Source organism: Trichomycterus rosablanca, chromosome 10 (genome assembly GCF_030014385.1).
Source record: "Trichomycterus rosablanca isolate fTriRos1 chromosome 10, fTriRos1.hap1, whole genome shotgun sequence".
Lineage (NCBI taxonomy): Eukaryota > Metazoa > Chordata > Actinopteri > Siluriformes > Trichomycteridae > Trichomycterus > Trichomycterus rosablanca.
In genome coordinates this window covers 15,127,897-15,144,715 of record NC_085997.1, presented here as the reverse complement: position 1 = coordinate 15,144,715, position 16,819 = coordinate 15,127,897, and the positions used below count along the sequence as shown (strand labels likewise).

General features: G+C 38.2%; 1 protein-coding gene across 2 annotated transcripts in view; it reads right to left on the bottom strand.

Annotated features, from left to right (window-relative positions):
- The window catches only part of ppm1bb (protein phosphatase, Mg2+/Mn2+ dependent, 1Bb), a 42,791-nt gene extending 27,439 nt beyond the window's left edge, over positions 1-15,352 (bottom strand). For both annotated transcript variants that reach the window (XM_063002860.1, XM_063002859.1), the window contains exon 1: positions 15,018-15,352. The gene's annotated coding sequence lies outside the window, so the exon portion shown is untranslated. The remainder of the gene's footprint in view (positions 1-15,017) is intronic.
- Between the last annotated feature and the right edge of the window lie 1,467 nt (positions 15,353-16,819).

Sequence of the window (16,819 nt, the reverse complement as noted above, 5' to 3'; positions counted from 1 at the left end):
GCATTAAATAACACTTTATTCATTATAATAAGGGATAAGAGCCAACAAGCAAAATTTGGGTCAAAAACATGAAACATCTACCTTGAACTGAAGGCTCTTATAGCCATAAGAGTGAAGAAATCTGCTCCACATTAATGTGTATGGGTTTTGAAAGGACTGTCTAATAAACCAACATAAGGTGTCCACTATAACCACTGCCTTTTTAGTTTAAATAATGTGGTTTGCTAAAAATGTCATTTAAATTGATCCTTTCTAACAGACGTTTGATTTCAACTGAGAGTGGAGCTACAGATCCTCCCTATACATGGTACAGCAACTTTAGACAGCTCATTTGAGACTTGCCTGCACCCACCCTCAGTGCACATGCACCAGTTTACTTCATATACTCATTCAGTAAAGAATGTCTGCAGCTCTAATCTGAACTGAAAAATGTATGCATAGATATTATGTAATGAACTATTAATGAACCACTAAATTAGCTCATTTTCTGTCCTCTGGCTTTCTTGTAATCTTGCTCAGTAGTCATCTTCCTCTACGGGATTTTCTCTCAGCAGTTTTCTGATACACTCGTTCCTCTTTCTGGATCAGAATGTCAAATGAGGCACATCTCTGCACATGGAACTTTTACAAATATATGTTGCCTCATATTTAAATAGAAAGATAAAACTTATAAAAACTACACTAATGTCATCAGGGGGTACTTTAATACATTGTCAGCATCTTTATGTTTTTGATTAGCTTAATGTTAGCCCATGTAATAAACTTTAGTACAATAACTACATGTTAACTAGCAAACAGAGAGAATATTTATGAAAAACATGCAACATGTCACTGTGCACTTTAATTCAACCCCCAGCCTCAGTAGTTTGTGCCAACAAGCTTTTAACAACTCACTAAAGGGATCTTCGCCCACTGAGAAACCAATTTCAAGAGTGTTCTTGGGATCAGTCACATGGTCAAGATTACCAGTTTAAAGATTTAACAATATAAAAAGAAATGATGTAATAGTCTTATATTTACGTTCAGGTATCAATATTATCTACACCTTCAAAAATATCATTTAAATGTCTTTGGGGGCCCTGAGATGAGCTCATGTTTTTACTGTTTTTTGGTGAATAAGTGCAATCTGCAAGAGCCCTTATTTTTATCAGTATGTTTAGGGATCACTGTATGGCATGTCCTTACACCCAGACGGATATGAAATGGTAGAAGAAATAATTAAATCTGAGTTGTTGTGGCCTCCACCCAGGCCAACCCATAAAGCATACAACCACACACATTTGCTTTTATTCTCTAGTCTACACATTTCTTTGGATACAACTCAGTTTCAAACTTGACAGTAACCCCCTTTTGTAAGCATTAGGTATGTACTTGGGATCTTCTAGCCATGAGCAACTTAAGAATGTGTCACACCTTCTCATCCTGGCCCATATTCAACACTACATCCAGTCTAACTTGCACTTTAATTTCAGGGTGCTACAAAATGCCACAAAAGCCAATTAATACAGTGAAACAGTAAGACAAGATGTTGCTAATTAACCAATAAACAACAAAAACATTTACTGAGGTGTATAAGTTGTGGTTGATCACTCCTGGCAGTGTGTGGGCCCCCTCATACGTGATACTGTGGTCTGTGAGACCCCACATCTAGCAGGTAAAAAGAAGTGGTTGGTGGCAGCACGCCTGTCGGAGAGGGCATGTGACAATCTATGAGGTTGGATGCGACAGCAGAGGGAGCAAAGTTGCAATAGGAGACAACTAGATTGAGTGAAGAGAAAAATGGATAAAACAAAAAAACAAAAAATAAAGCTGCATCTCTCTCTCTCTCACACACACACAGTAACATTTAAAAACAGCATAAACATCAACTAACAATAAAAACATACACATTAGGGCTAACTTGATGTAGTGACCATGGTTTGTGAAAATACTCTGTGGTGCCTACCCTGCTTCCCTCCTCTCCACTGCTCACACACCCCAGTCCTTCTTTTACACATGAGCTGTAAAAGCTGTGAAAACTAAAACTCTAAGTGTTGATGTTAACTCTGGCCATCTAGGTAAGAGCATATGTCCTAATTTAACTTTAAAAACATATTAATAACCCTACTTACACCACAGCACTGCATAAACTCTCTTTCTATATATTTGTGTATTTTTTAAATATTATCTGCTGATTTAAATAATATCACTATTTTTGTGCATTGCAACTGAGAATCCCGTCTTCTTTTACACTACCCTATCTCAAGTTAAGCAGCCCCAAACTACTCAATCAATCCCGACAATGTCATGTCCTGATAACTGTCATGTTTGTTGCCAAGCAACCAGCACAACATGCGCACATGCACACACACACACACACACCTGTCAGACATAAACTACAGGGGTTGGACAAAATAACTGAAACACCTGGTTTTAGACCACAATAATTTATTAGTATGGTGTAGGGCCTCCTTTTGCGGCCAATACAGCGTCAATTCGTCTTGGAAATGACATATACAAGTCCTGCACAGTGGTCAGAGGGATTTTAAGCCATTCTTCTTGCAGGATAGTGGCCAGGTCACTACGTGATGCTGGTGGAGGAAAACGTTTCCTGACTCGCTTCTCCAAAACACCCCAAAGTGGCTCAATAATATTTAGATCTGGTGACTGTGCAGGCCATGGGAGATGTTCAACTTCACTTTCATGTTCATCAAACCAATCTTTCACCAGTCTTGCTGTGTGTATTGGTGCATTGTCATCCTGATACACGGCACCGCCATTGGATGCACATGGTCCTCCAGAATGGTTCGGTAGTCCTTGGCAATGACGCGCCCATCTAGCACAAGTATTGGGCCAAGGGAATGCCATGATATGGCAGCCCAAACCATCACTGATCCACCCCCATGCTTCACTCTGGGCATGCAACAGTCTGGGTGGTACGCTTCTTTGGGGCTTCTCCACACCGTAACTCTCCCGGATGTGGGGAAAACAGTAAAGGTGGACTCATCAGAGAACAATACATGTTTCACATTGTCCACAGCCCAAGATTTGCGCTCCTTGCACCATTGAAACCGACGTTTGGCATTGGCACGAGTGACCAAAGGTTTGGCTATAGCAGCCCGGCCGTGTATATTGACCCTGTGGAGCTCCCGACGGACAGTTCTGGTGGAAACAGGAGAGTTGAGGTGCACATTTAATTCTGCCGTGATTTGGGCAGCCGTGGTTTTATGTTTTTTGGATACAATCCGGGTTAGCACCCGAACATCCCTTTCAGACAGCTTCCTCTTGCGTCCACAGTTAATCCTGTTGGATGTGGTTTGTCCTTCTTGGTGGTATGCTGACATTACCCTGGATACCGTGGCTCTTGATACATCACAAAGACTTGCTGTCTTGGTCACAGATGCGCCAGCAAGACGTGCACCAACAATTTGTCCTCTTTTGAACTCTGGTATGTCACCCATAATGTTGTGTGCATTGCAATATTTTGAGCAAAACTGTGCTCTTACCCTGCTAATTGAACCTTCACACTCTGCTCTCACTGGTGCAATGTGCAATTAATGAAGATTGGCCACCAGACTGGTCCAATTTAGCCATGAAACCTCCCACACTAAAATGACAGGTGTTTCAGTTATTTTGTCCAACCCCTGTATATGGGCATACTGCAGCTTAAAATGGTAATAGAATATAATACAAAAAAAGTCATAGCCAAACATTTAACTGTTAAAGGAATAATCAGGAATGTCTGACTAAAATCAGTAGTGCTTTTTTTTTTTTAGTAATCTTTTAACTTTCCTCTTTTAACTAAATCAGGCAATGGGCTATTTAGCACTATTTTGTACCACTAGGAAATCATGCAGTTATTAAATAATAACTTATGGTAACTTTCCATTAGGCCTGTTTTTTTATGGACAAAAACATAACCATTAATTTTTCTCTATTATCAGTCCATCATGATGTAGAATTCCTTAACTGTTTTAAAATGATTTCTTTCAAAAACATTTAGAATAAATAACATGATATGGATGCTGCACAGACCGGAAAATTTACTGTAAATTATTGTCAACCAGTCCGTTATTCGTGACTAAAAATATATGTCAAAGGTGCAATATTGAGTTTCTAAAGTTTAACTTAAGAAGATGAACTGTGTGTTGGATAGTATTATTAGCATGTAACTTAGCTGGCTGGATGCATGTGCTTTTACTTGAATATTTAGTCATTGGCTTTATATAATAAATATAATATTTTCAGACTTTCTCTGGGACAAATTGCACGGATGTCTGTACATTTAGTGTAGGCAGTACTGACCAAAATGCATGGAAATGCAGCTCCTACAAAATACACTACCAACAAGACTTCTAAACTAAATCTGAATTGTTTTTGGCATTGAACTTTTATAGATGTTTAATATATACACCTGAATACACACTGTTGACCATTAAAAGAATCTGTTTAGGTTTAGTCTGAAAATATGTATGTCAAAAATTCAGTTCTCCAGTACTCTCTTGCTCATGAGGCACATTAGCATGACAATTTCCCAAGCAATTCCATCTGAGGGCTCAAAGGTCACGCACCAAAACAGTGGTTTCTGGCCTTGCCTTACATAGACTGAAATTGCCTGAATCGTTATACAATAATACATATGGTAGATGAGCCATGATCCATATTGACTAGCAAAGCCAGAGCTGTGTTGGATCCCCCTTTTATGTCAATGTCAAATTTATTTATAGAGCTCATTTAAAAATAACAGCTGTTAACCAAAGTGTCATACAATAATTGTAGTAACAACCAATAAACCAGACAATAAAAACACAGAAACCAGTTTACACAAACAATACACAACTCACATAATGAGTCAAGTGCTAGAGAGTGTAAATATATATTATAATGAGATTTACAGCTGGTGTAGGGGCCAGCCTAACACACACTGGCAACTCATTCCAGAGTTTGGAGGCTATAAGCAAAAAAACATGATCACCCCTGTGCTTTAATCTAGGAGCTGGTCCGCAGACCTAAGTGACCTTGAAGAAATGTAAGGTTGTATTAGGTCAGAAAGATAGTTTGGAGCTTATCCATTCAGCCCTTTATAAGCAAAGAAGCATCTCAAAGAGTATCCTAAAATGTAGTGAGCCAATTAGGAGAAGCAAGTACTGGGGAAATATTTACATGTTCTAGTTAAAAGACATGCTGGAGCGTTCTGAACTAACTGTAATCATGAGACACAGGCCTGACTAACACCAACATAAAGAGCAGCGCAATATTCAAGTCTAGACAAAAAAAAATGAATGTGTAACCCTTTTATACCCTTCACCTGAACCACTCTAATGTAGTGACTGTAATACTGACATAATTTACCATGCAAGTTAAGAATACCATGGTCTACTGTGTTGAAAGCACAGGTCTAGACGGTAAGATTAGCAAAATCCCCTGAGTCTGTGGCTAAAAATAAATCATTATAAACTTTTAAAAGTGCAAATTTAATAATATGAAGGGTTTTAAAGCCAGATTGAAAACTTAAAAAATATGATTAAAATCTGAAAAGAATTTCAGTTCAGTTTGGAAATCAATCTAAAATTAGAGAGGACTAAGGTGTCCAGATTAGGTTTTTTGATCATTGGTTGTACTACTACAGGTCTATATTTTATATAGACTATATTTACTCTATTTACTCTAGCCATGCTTTCATACAACTTCTCCCCTGGGTTTTCCCTCATTCTGTATATTGCGTTCTGTAACCTGGGCACAACACTTTTCGCACTACAGGATTTGGAGTCGCTGATAGGTCCAGATATGTAGAATGCTAGACATGTTTTGTGAGTATGCGAGTGATCTATGAGCCTTTTGTCGCGGACAAACTTTACAGTGTACACACTTGTGTAATTACAATATTTCAATGTTTTATTATAAAAAGATTTAACAATCTGAACGTCAAACATTGCTTATCTTGTCTGATCTATAATAAATACGAATAAGTATAAATGCACGTGTATCAATTACACTTTACCACAAACATTAACACATAACATTTAGCCATTGTAATCTCTCTCTGCCCACACAAAACAGAATAATAGCCGGCTAAACACTTCAATATATTTCAAAAGTAAACTGCTTAGTTTATAGTTACAGATGTTTCTTAAAAGTGTATGAACGTGTACGATTAGTTATGCCTGTAATCCAGAATTAAGTTCTATACCGTGACAAAAAATATGAATGTAAATGTTCATGTTGCGATAACTGTGATGTAAAATAATGTTAAAATAATTCAAAGTCCAAACATCTGAGTGGTTAACGAGAACGCTACTTTACATGTCACACAAGCGCCGTGCAAAACACGGAAACGGTACAAATCCGATCTCTTCCCTACACACTCGCTCCCTATGCCCTATAGTGCACTTAACATTCTTAAAGGGCCAGACTATACAGTGGGGCCAAAAAGTATTTAGTCAGCCACTGATTGTGCAGGTTCTCCTACTTAGAAAGATGAGAGAGGTCTGTAATTTTCATCATAGGTACACTTCAACTATGAGAGACAAAATGAGAAAAAAAAATCCAGGAAATCAAATTGTAGGATTTTTAAAGAATTTATTTGTAAATTATGGTGGAAAATAAGTATTTGGTCAATAACAAAAGTTCAACTCAATACTTTGTAACATGACCTTTGTTGGCAATGACAGAGGTCAAACGTTTCCTGTAAGTCTTCACCAGGTTTGCACACACTGTAGCTGGTATTTTGGCCCATTCCTCCATGCAGATCTCCTCTAGACCAGTGATGTTTTGGGGCTGTCGCTGGGCAACACGGACTCCACAAATTTTCTATGGGGTTGAGGTCTGGAGACTGGCTAGGCCACTCCAGGACCTTGAAATGCTTTTTACGGAGCCACTCCTTCATTGCCCGAGCGGTATGTTTGGGATCATTGTCATGCTGGAAGACCCAGCCACGTTCCATCTTCAATGCTCTCACTGATGGAAGGAGGTTTTGGCTTAAAATCTCACGATACATGGCCCCGTTCATTCTTCCCTTAACACGGATCAGTCGTCCTGTCCCCTTTGCAGAAAAACAGCCCCAAAGCATGATGTTTCCACCCCCATGCTTCACAGTAGGTATGGTGTTCTTGGGTTTTTCTTCTTCCTCCAAACATGACGAGTTGAGTTTTTACCAAAAAGTTCCATTTTGGTTTCATCTGACCACATGATATTCTCCCAATCCTCTTCTGGATCATCCATATGCTCTCTGGCAAACTTCAGACGGACCTGGACATGTACTGGCTTAAGCAGGGGGACACGCCTGGCACTGCAGGATTTAAGTCCCTCTCGGCGTAGTGTGTTACTGATGGTAGCCTTTGTTACTTTGGTCCCAGCTCTCTGCAGGTCATTCATCAGGTCCCTCCGTGTAGTTCTGGGATTTTTGCTCACCGATCTCATGATCATTTTGACCCCACGGGATGAGATCGTGACACCAAAGGAGATTATCAATGGTCTTGTATGTCTTCCATTTTCTTACAATTGTTCCCACAGTTGATTTATTCACACCAACCTGCTTGCCTATTGTAGATTAACTCTTCCCAGCCTGGTGCAGGTCTACAATTTTCTTCCTGGTGTCCTTCGACAGCTCTTTGGTCTTGGCCATGGTTGAGTTTAAAGTCTGACTGTTTGAGGCTGTGGACAGGAGTCTTTTATACAGATAACGAGGTCAAACAGGTGCCATTAATACAGGTAACGAGTGGAGGACAGAAGAGCTTCTTAAAGAATAAGTTACAGGTCTGTGAGAGCCAGAAATCTTGCTTGTTTGTTATTGACCAAATACTTATTTTCCACCATAATTTACGAATAAATTCTTTAAAAATCCTACAATGTGATTTCCTGGATTTTTTTTTTTCATTTTGTCTCTCATAGTTGAAGTGTACCTATAATGAAAATTACAGACCTCTCTCATCTTTCTAAGTAGGAGAACCTGCACAATCAGTGGCTGACTAAATACTTTTTGACCCCACTGTATATTTTATAATTCACATTACACGACAGGTGAGACATTCTTTTTTCTTAATATAGCGCTTTTATTTAGGAAAAAAATTTTCTTACATAGGCAAGAAAATCTATGGCAGACAAGAGTCAGAAACAGCGGATTGGGCGTAACGTTATTATTACTGTTTGCTCCTTTTTCTCAACACTTGTGCTCGATTTACACTGAAGATATATTTAGTAAATAAGTACATGTCCGCGCATGCACGCGCTTGTGTTAATTTCCGCTTGAACTGATAAAAAATTTTGATTTTGAAAAATTAAAAGACGAGCCGTTTTTCAGTTTCTGCTTGTTAGCGCACAGCTAACGCTAGCCAGTGTGGCTTTTCACTCGTCTCTCTGTGTTATCACACAGTGAGCACCCCACAGCCAATCAGCGAGCTCCAACCGCCTACCCCTCCCTCACTGTGGATGCGCGCATGTTCTAAAGTCTCAGTTTTCAAGGTAAACCTGAAGCAGAAATTTGGCGCTTCACATTTAAAAAATACCGTCACCATTTTTTAATACTGTCACCATTTTTAAATACCGCGGTATACCGTAATACCATCATACCGCCCAACCCTAACTGTACAGCAATAGTGGGACTGAACATATAATGACAGCAGGCTGAAGAACACGGTGTAGTAACATGACAATGTGATAAAATTGGCATGTGATCAGAATGTCAATGTTCAAAAACAGGTAGACCACATAATAATACAAAAATGAATGTGTGCTCATGTGCTCGTGATGGACCAGTCACATACTTACTACAAGTCAGTACGGTTTAGAAACTCTTTAACCAGAGGATTAACATAAAAGCAAACATAAATATTAAAATCTCCAACAATCAGATCGTTGTCATACCTTGGCATAGCATTAGCCATAAATTAGAAGTCAGTGATATTGCGGTGGTCGGTATATCACGATGAACAATATATGACGAGCCCACTCATACAGTTTAAAGCTGGAGAAACCCTATAAAATAAATGTCCTATTTGCTGATAATGTAGCATTATAGTGCTATCCTTATTGAAGCCAGGCCATTGGCTGTCTGGGACGCCTGTCCCAGCTGTTGAAGGCTTCAGACATTCACCCCTTTTCTGTGAAGACTACCAGTACAGGCACCGGTGAGCACCATAGAGAAAAGCAACGCCAATCCAAGTAGTATTCAGGCAGAGATTAATGGGGACTGGACATGGGGACATTTTCAGCATTTAGCAGATGCTTTTATCCAAAGAAACTTACAATTATCATTGAATACAATTCTAGCAATTAAGGGGCCCAACAGTGGCAACTTGGCAGTAATGGGGTTTGAACCAACAACTTTATAATTACTAGCCAGGGACCTTAACCACTGAGATACCACTGCAGCCACCACTGCAACAGAGTCTGCATTTTCCACAGCAAATAACAAAATCAAGATAAACATCAATGCTGACAAGGGCAGAAAGCAAGTCACACACTTTGTCAGTTCTTTTATACCCAATTATGATAGTCACATGTTACCAGTTCACCTGCTTGCTGTGGAATGTTTCAAATCTAAATAGCTTAAATATTCTATAAACATATTACTCTTACTTTATCCATTTTATCCTATTCCAGTGTTCAGTACACATAAAAGAAACACTCATATTTGCTGCCTCATACTTAAGAGGGGTTATTAAAAATTTAAAGCAAAAAAATAAATAAATAAAAAAATTAAAGCAACACAACGGCGTGTAATAATTATATAGCAGACAATACATTTTGGCAACAAGCATTTTCTGGAGAGTGCCAGCTCTCTAGCAGTAACAGTAGTGGCCTACTACACACCCACTAGAGACAAAATCAATCAATCAACATCAGTGACTTGTCAAGCAGGAGAGTAAACACTGGGTGGGGCCATTAAAAAGGTATTATTATTGCCTTAGCAACAGATTTAAGTTTTGCAAACATGCCATAGCCATGGACAGGCATAATATTTGAGTTCTGCTGGATATTTTCTAGTGCTTTATAGACACTCAGTCTTTGTGTTTACTTCCTTGCAAACTCATCCCACATGGACCTCTTTCAAATTGACAGCTAGTTCAGAGAACAGTACTTAGCTTGAGAAGACTTGCGTTTGTGTGTTACATAATTATCTGACACCAGATCTCAAATAATAACCAAGTAAATCAGAACTCTTTAAAGAACACATACTAAAGCTTAATTTTTGAAAAAAAAGGAACATGGCAATATATTGTTTTATCATATCATATCATACTGAATTCAGCAAAAGAGTTGCACAGTATAATTTGAGGGGGAAAAAAAACACTTTTTCATGCTTTTATGAAGATTGTTAACTATAATAAACAAAATATGAAATTTAACCCTGTGTGACTAATTATGTAAACAATAATCATCTAGCCTAAAACAAAGTCAACTGATTTTGGCTTTGTATCTCTTGACATTTGAGCACATGATTACCATGACAATATAGACAGCATGTCAAAAAATGGCTACAGTGTATCAGAGTAAAAGAAAAACCAATATGCTACAACTGGATCTGGTACATTGCTCATGGTACAAGAACGACTGTGCAGGGGTCACATGCATTATTTTAAAGCATTTAAAAACAAGTGGGAATAGGAAGGGATCACTGGCGGAACTTTATATTACTTATATCAGAGGTCAGAGAAGACTTTAGTCACAGCAGAGCGTCCTTATAACACAAAAGTACAATTTTCTGTTTCTCTTACAGACAGAATATGCTGACACTATAGCAACCCCCATCCATTATCATGCAGGACCAGTCAGCACTTTGTACACCAGCATTGCTAGCTTCATAGGTCAAAGTTTCACAGACCGCTGAAAGTCAGATATAATGTAGTATAAATAATATTAAGATACAACTGCACACTATAATTGCAGTTATTATTTGCAGAAAAGTGCCAACTGCTAGCTTCCATATAGACATTAACTATAATAAACAAAACCAAGTGTCTCTACATTTTTGCATATGACTGTATGTGGCTTAATAATTAGCTACTGTTAATACTGTAGCTATTTTTGTCTTAATGTAGCTGTGCACTAAGTAAAGTCAGCCAGGCCAACCCAAGCCATCACAGAAAGCTAAAAGAAGTCACAACTAATGCGTGCTGTGGTTTAACACTTTAACTGTATATAAAAAATTCAGTTGCTGGCCAACTTTACAATGGCATTTATCTCAAATTTACACAGGATACGTTATGTAAGCAGTGTGACCCTTTCGGCTCAAGCATCGCTTATAAATCAAAAGTCAGACAACACTTGGATGTGTGGCATAACTACCGGCAAGAAGCACACAAAGGAAGGAACCAGACTTTTACAACATGTTAATACTAATACAGATACATCTATTGTCTGGAATTACAAACATTTTATTTAAAACCTGACCTGAAACAGTGGGACACTAAATAACCAGCATATTCATCTTTATTCAGTTTCCCAACATTGGAATAAAATTAGAATTATGCCATACTATTACAAGTTTTGAATGAGTTCACAGTGTATAAAACTGTCATAGTCATATTTAAATTGCCACTGTGTTTCACACCACAGCACCAGACTGTATTTTATTCCATTAAGTGCAAATAGAAAATTAAATGGAGAACATGGATGTTCCAGCTAATATATAACCAATAAAGATTATCATTGTTTAACTGTTTAAAATGTCATTTAAATTAATATCTAATCTAATCAGAAAAACATTGAGAAGTCCTATATAAAAAAAAAACCTGACATTAATCATGTGTTAATATAACAGTTTGTTACCTTAGTTACAAAAAATTAAGTTGCAGGTACCACAAGCATTATTTCGCAATGTTTCAAAACAAGTAGGAATAGGAGGGACTCACTTGCAAAGCACCCCCCATCCATTATCATGCAGGTCCTGTCAGCACTTTGCAAACCAGCAAAGCTAGATACAAAGGTCAAAGTCTCACAGACTGCTCAGTCAGATATGATGTAGCATGATTAATATTAGGAAAGGGCATTTAACCTGCTGCCTGAACACACACCTTTTAAACAAACTGTAAATGTTTTAGGCATGCAAAAAGGATGTGTTTGGTATGAACCAACAGAAAGGTTACTGTGGCTCAAATTGCAAATAATTTTGATACTAATGATGAGATGAATGTATCACAACACAAAGTGCATCAAACCCTTCTGTGTATGGGGCTGTATAGTCGCAGATCAGTCAAAGTGCCCATAATAACTTCTGTCCACTACAAATGGCACACAGGCATCGAAACTGGACATCAGAGCAATGGAAGAAAGTCAGCTGGTCCAATAAATCCTGATTTCTTCAAGGTAATGTGGATCAGGCATGAGTGCATTGTATACCTGTAGATTAGCTGGCACCACCTCGTAACAGAGATTGAAAGACCTGCTATGAAGTCCTGGTCCCACATATCACAGGACAGGTATCTTGTGAAGTCCATGTTTTGGCAGGTCATTGATGTTTTGACAAAATATAAGGTGTGTGGTTTCATTGTTCTTGCTAATTGGTCTATGATCGCCAAAAATGGCACTGACACTTGCTAACAAAGAAAGCAAGCCTGAGCTGGAATATTCCTGAGTAACTTGCAACTCAAGGTAGGAAACACTACAGTTTCCCATTCAAATATGACAATAATAGACAATCTGTTGATCAAACAGTAAATGTTTGCTGCCACTATTCACCCTCAGTATACACCACAAATAAACAAACGCATTTGCAGTGACATCCAAGTGTGACAGCTGATTCTGTATCAATAAAACAAATAAATAGCCAGACAAAGTTTATGGCTTCAGATTTGCCACGTTATGACAATCTTTCTCGCATCCATTTCCAAAAGGAAATTCCTACACTACATACAGAGCTATTTTTTATGGTGAAACTATTTGGAAAGCTTTTAAAAGAAGACAAATCAAAACAATTTCTAACCTTGCAGACAGGAGGTTGCTGCATAAAAGCACAGCTTTTCCCTAGATTCTAAACGACTTTGACAAAGAAAGAACAATAAAAAAAAGTGTCCACATATTGCCATGGACACCTGTTTCTACTAAAAGGGTGTTTTATATTGCCAGAATATCTGTTCTGTCTGGTAATAATGCGGACAAAAAGAGAAAATGTTAATAAGTTAACACAGTGCCTTTTATTTATACTGTATGCACAGTTTTTTTCCTGATGTAAAACTTATTTTAATAAAAGAACAGAGCCACCAACCTGCCCAGGCCCCCACACAATCACAATTGTTTTATAACAGTATCTGATGTTCAAAATGTCTATTTTGAGCATAGCCTAAACTTTGATGATAACATTTTTAACCACAAATATTCAACAAGTTCGCATCATGAAGTCACACTTCAAACATATAGGGCAAAGGAACTGCAGTACCTACAACACAATATGTCAAGATAAGCAAAGAGTAACCACAAGTCAACCAACAGCCATGACATGGAGTATAAACAGGTAGGCCCATCACAGATGTTAACTGCTCAAGTGTCATTATTGTACCTATTATTGGGAGGACTATTAATACTAATAATACTAAAATGTAAATGCACTGCGTATTTATCTGTATAATTGACTCACTGTGACATCGGTTTAAAGTAATAGTCAAGGCATTTGCCCTATGTAGTATATGTTTTAATTGAATCGTTATGTTAAATTGTGTCTTTATATAACATGTATATTCACGGTGGCTTAGTGGGTAGCACTGTCGCCTCACAGCAAGAAGGTCCTGGGTTCAATACCCAGGTGGGGCAGTCCGGGTCCTTTGTGTGTGGAGTTTGCATGTTCTCCCTGTGTCTGCGTGGGTTTCCTCCGGGTGCTCCAGTTTCCTCCCACAGTCCAAAGACATGCAAGTAAGGTGAATTGTAGATACAAAATTGTCCAGGCCTGTGTTTGATATAACCTTGTGAACTGAAGAATCTTGAGTAATGAGTAACTATCGTTCCTGTCGCGGTTTTGTGATTCCTGAGTGGCATATAAATTTAGGAACCAGTTATATCGTTGGTTAAAGAAACTGAGAAATCAGACACAATTAATTGTTTGAAAAAAAAAAAACACCTCCAGCAAACGATGTCACACATTAATTGTGTATTATTTTTTTCACAACGGCATACTACTAAACAGCATTAACTAACGATACCCATAATCTGAAAGTCTATATATAGTGTGCTGCTTAGAAAACAGGTAGCTCCGACGTCAACAGGCCAACTTGCTCAGGTATTATGCCTACTGAATAACCAGGCCATGTAAGCGTAAAGAGAGTCGAATCTCTCATTGTGGGCATTTGGAAATCGATTCAACACATTGATTTAGCGCACTTACGTTGGATAACAGATTAAGCATAGCGGATAAAAGAAAATAAAAACACAACCCAAGTAATTAAAGTTACATTTACATGTTCCTTTTGTTTGGTTTGTTAACTCTCACCAGATACGTTGTGATCTACGTTTACGTTAAACTACTCTGTGGACTCAGGTTTTAACTAAGTATACAAACATATAGACAAACATATCCTGGGATCATGATAAACAAATTGTGTTTAGGCTAAACACTGTTATTACAGACGCTAAATCGCAACTGTTTGGGCTAAGTGTGATTATTTATAGTGACCGCAATTAATCATTAATCATGCGATAGTACATAATGCACAGGGCAACAGGCTCAGTGGTAGCTTTTATATGTTTCAAGTTGATTAACGACTGTTCCTTATTACGTGTACACACGTTATAGACGTGTTCAGTTAAATAACATGGATATTCTTTCTATCTTTAAAATGTTTTAAGTGTACTTATTATAATTACATTCTATAATATATACTACATTTTGAAATATAGACTACATTTTGAAATAACGAATCGTGTGCTGAATCGATTCCATAAATTCCTTAAAATGGAATCAAATTGTGAATCGACTCCGTAACTTCTGGAATCGAGCAGCCGTAACGTTAGCTATTGCTAGCTAGCGACAGCTAAACAAACTGACAGAGCTAACATTAGCTAGCGTTCAAGCTAACAGTCGAGCAAAAGAGTAACACAAAGTCACCTACCTTAATAAATGACACAAATATCAGGGCTCCGTTCACGCTTCTGTTTGTTATATCTGGATATTTTCCACCAAATCTTTTCTCCTCTATTCCCTTCTTAAAAAAACAAACAGAACTTCACATGAGAGCCGATAATTCCGTTCTCGGTGCTGCACTGTGAAAATTATTTGGCATTTTTATGGTCAACCTTTGATACCTATTTACTAATTAACCCGCTATTTTTTAAGCTATTTACCCCCTAATGTAAATAAAGGTTATCTGTTCGTAATAAGCGACTCTACATGGACTAAAATAATCTTTTCTCCCATGGAAAGGGCCAGGCGCTTCTCCGGGTCAGAGTCTTGGAGAAGGGGCGGGACTTAGTGCCAAAGTTTGTTGATTGGATGAACCGCTCTGAGAGGCTCTCGCTAATTGGATTATATTGCTGACAACCAGATCGAGCGACAGGCAATGACATGATGTTATTGGTTAAAATCTTGTCATTTACCTCGTTTAGACGAATAAGGATCATGCTGGTTCACGGTGATGTTTTGTAAAGCAATTTAAACAGTAATGATACCATCAGACATCCGATTAATCACTTACAACAAAACAAACCATTTAAAAACATGTGATGAGAAACAAGTATTCAACCACTTATTTTCACCTTTATTTTACATACTTTCAGTGTATATAGCACTTCAAATTGGCACGTACCATGTCTTTTAATAATAAAACTAAACATAAAATAAGTATTTATAAGCACAAACAAAATATAAAAATAGGGGAATAGTTTTTTATATTAAAAATGTGGGCACGAAGGTCCTGGGTTCAGTCCCCAGGTGGGGCAGTCTGGGTCCTTTCTGTGTGAAGTTTGCATGTTCTCCCCTGTCTGCGTGGGTTTCCTCCCACAGTCCAAGAACATTCAAATGGGGTGAACTGGAGATACAAAATTGTCAATGACTGTGTTTGACATTAAAACTTGTGAACTGATAAATGTTGTATAATGAGTAACTACCGTTTCTGTCATGAATATAAGTGTGTAAAACGTTAAACGTTACAATCCTAATAAATAAATAAATATTAAAAATGTTCCGGTTCTGGAACTTTGAAGCTCTTTGGTGGCATTAAACCATGTTGCTGCTCACAAAGATCATTCATCTCCATCTTGTCCTGCTCTGAGCATCCTCCTCTGTCTCCCCAACCACCTGCATGTCCTCCCTTCCTCTCCCTATTTCTGCCTTGCGGCTCCATCCTCAGCACTTTTCTCCTGGGATCTCATCCCTCCTCTGCACATGCCCAAACCATCTCAATCTCTCATCCTTAATTTTGTCTCCAAAACATCCTACCTATGCTGTCTCTCTATTTACCTCATTCCTAATCCTGTTTATCACTCCCAACAAGAATCACAGCATCTTCATCCCTGCCACCTCCAGCTTACTTTCCTGTCTTTTTGACAGTGCCACCACCTCTAAGCCATATAACATTGCAGGCCTCAGTATTGTCTTGTAAACTTTCCCTTTCACTCTGACAGATACCCTTGCATCACACTGTTCTCTTACATATCTTGCACCACCCTCACATACTTCTCTACCACTCCTGATTTCCTCACATAATACCACAGCTCTTCTCTCAGCACCATATCATAAGCTTTCTTGATATGTACAGACACACAGTGCAACTCCTTTTGACCTTCCTTATACTTCCATCATCTTCTCCTTTAACATTTTCAAAGCAAATATTGCATTTGTGGTGCACTTTGCTGAGTTTAAACCATACTGCTGCTTACAAATCCTCACCTCTCTTTCTCAACTTAGTTTTCACTA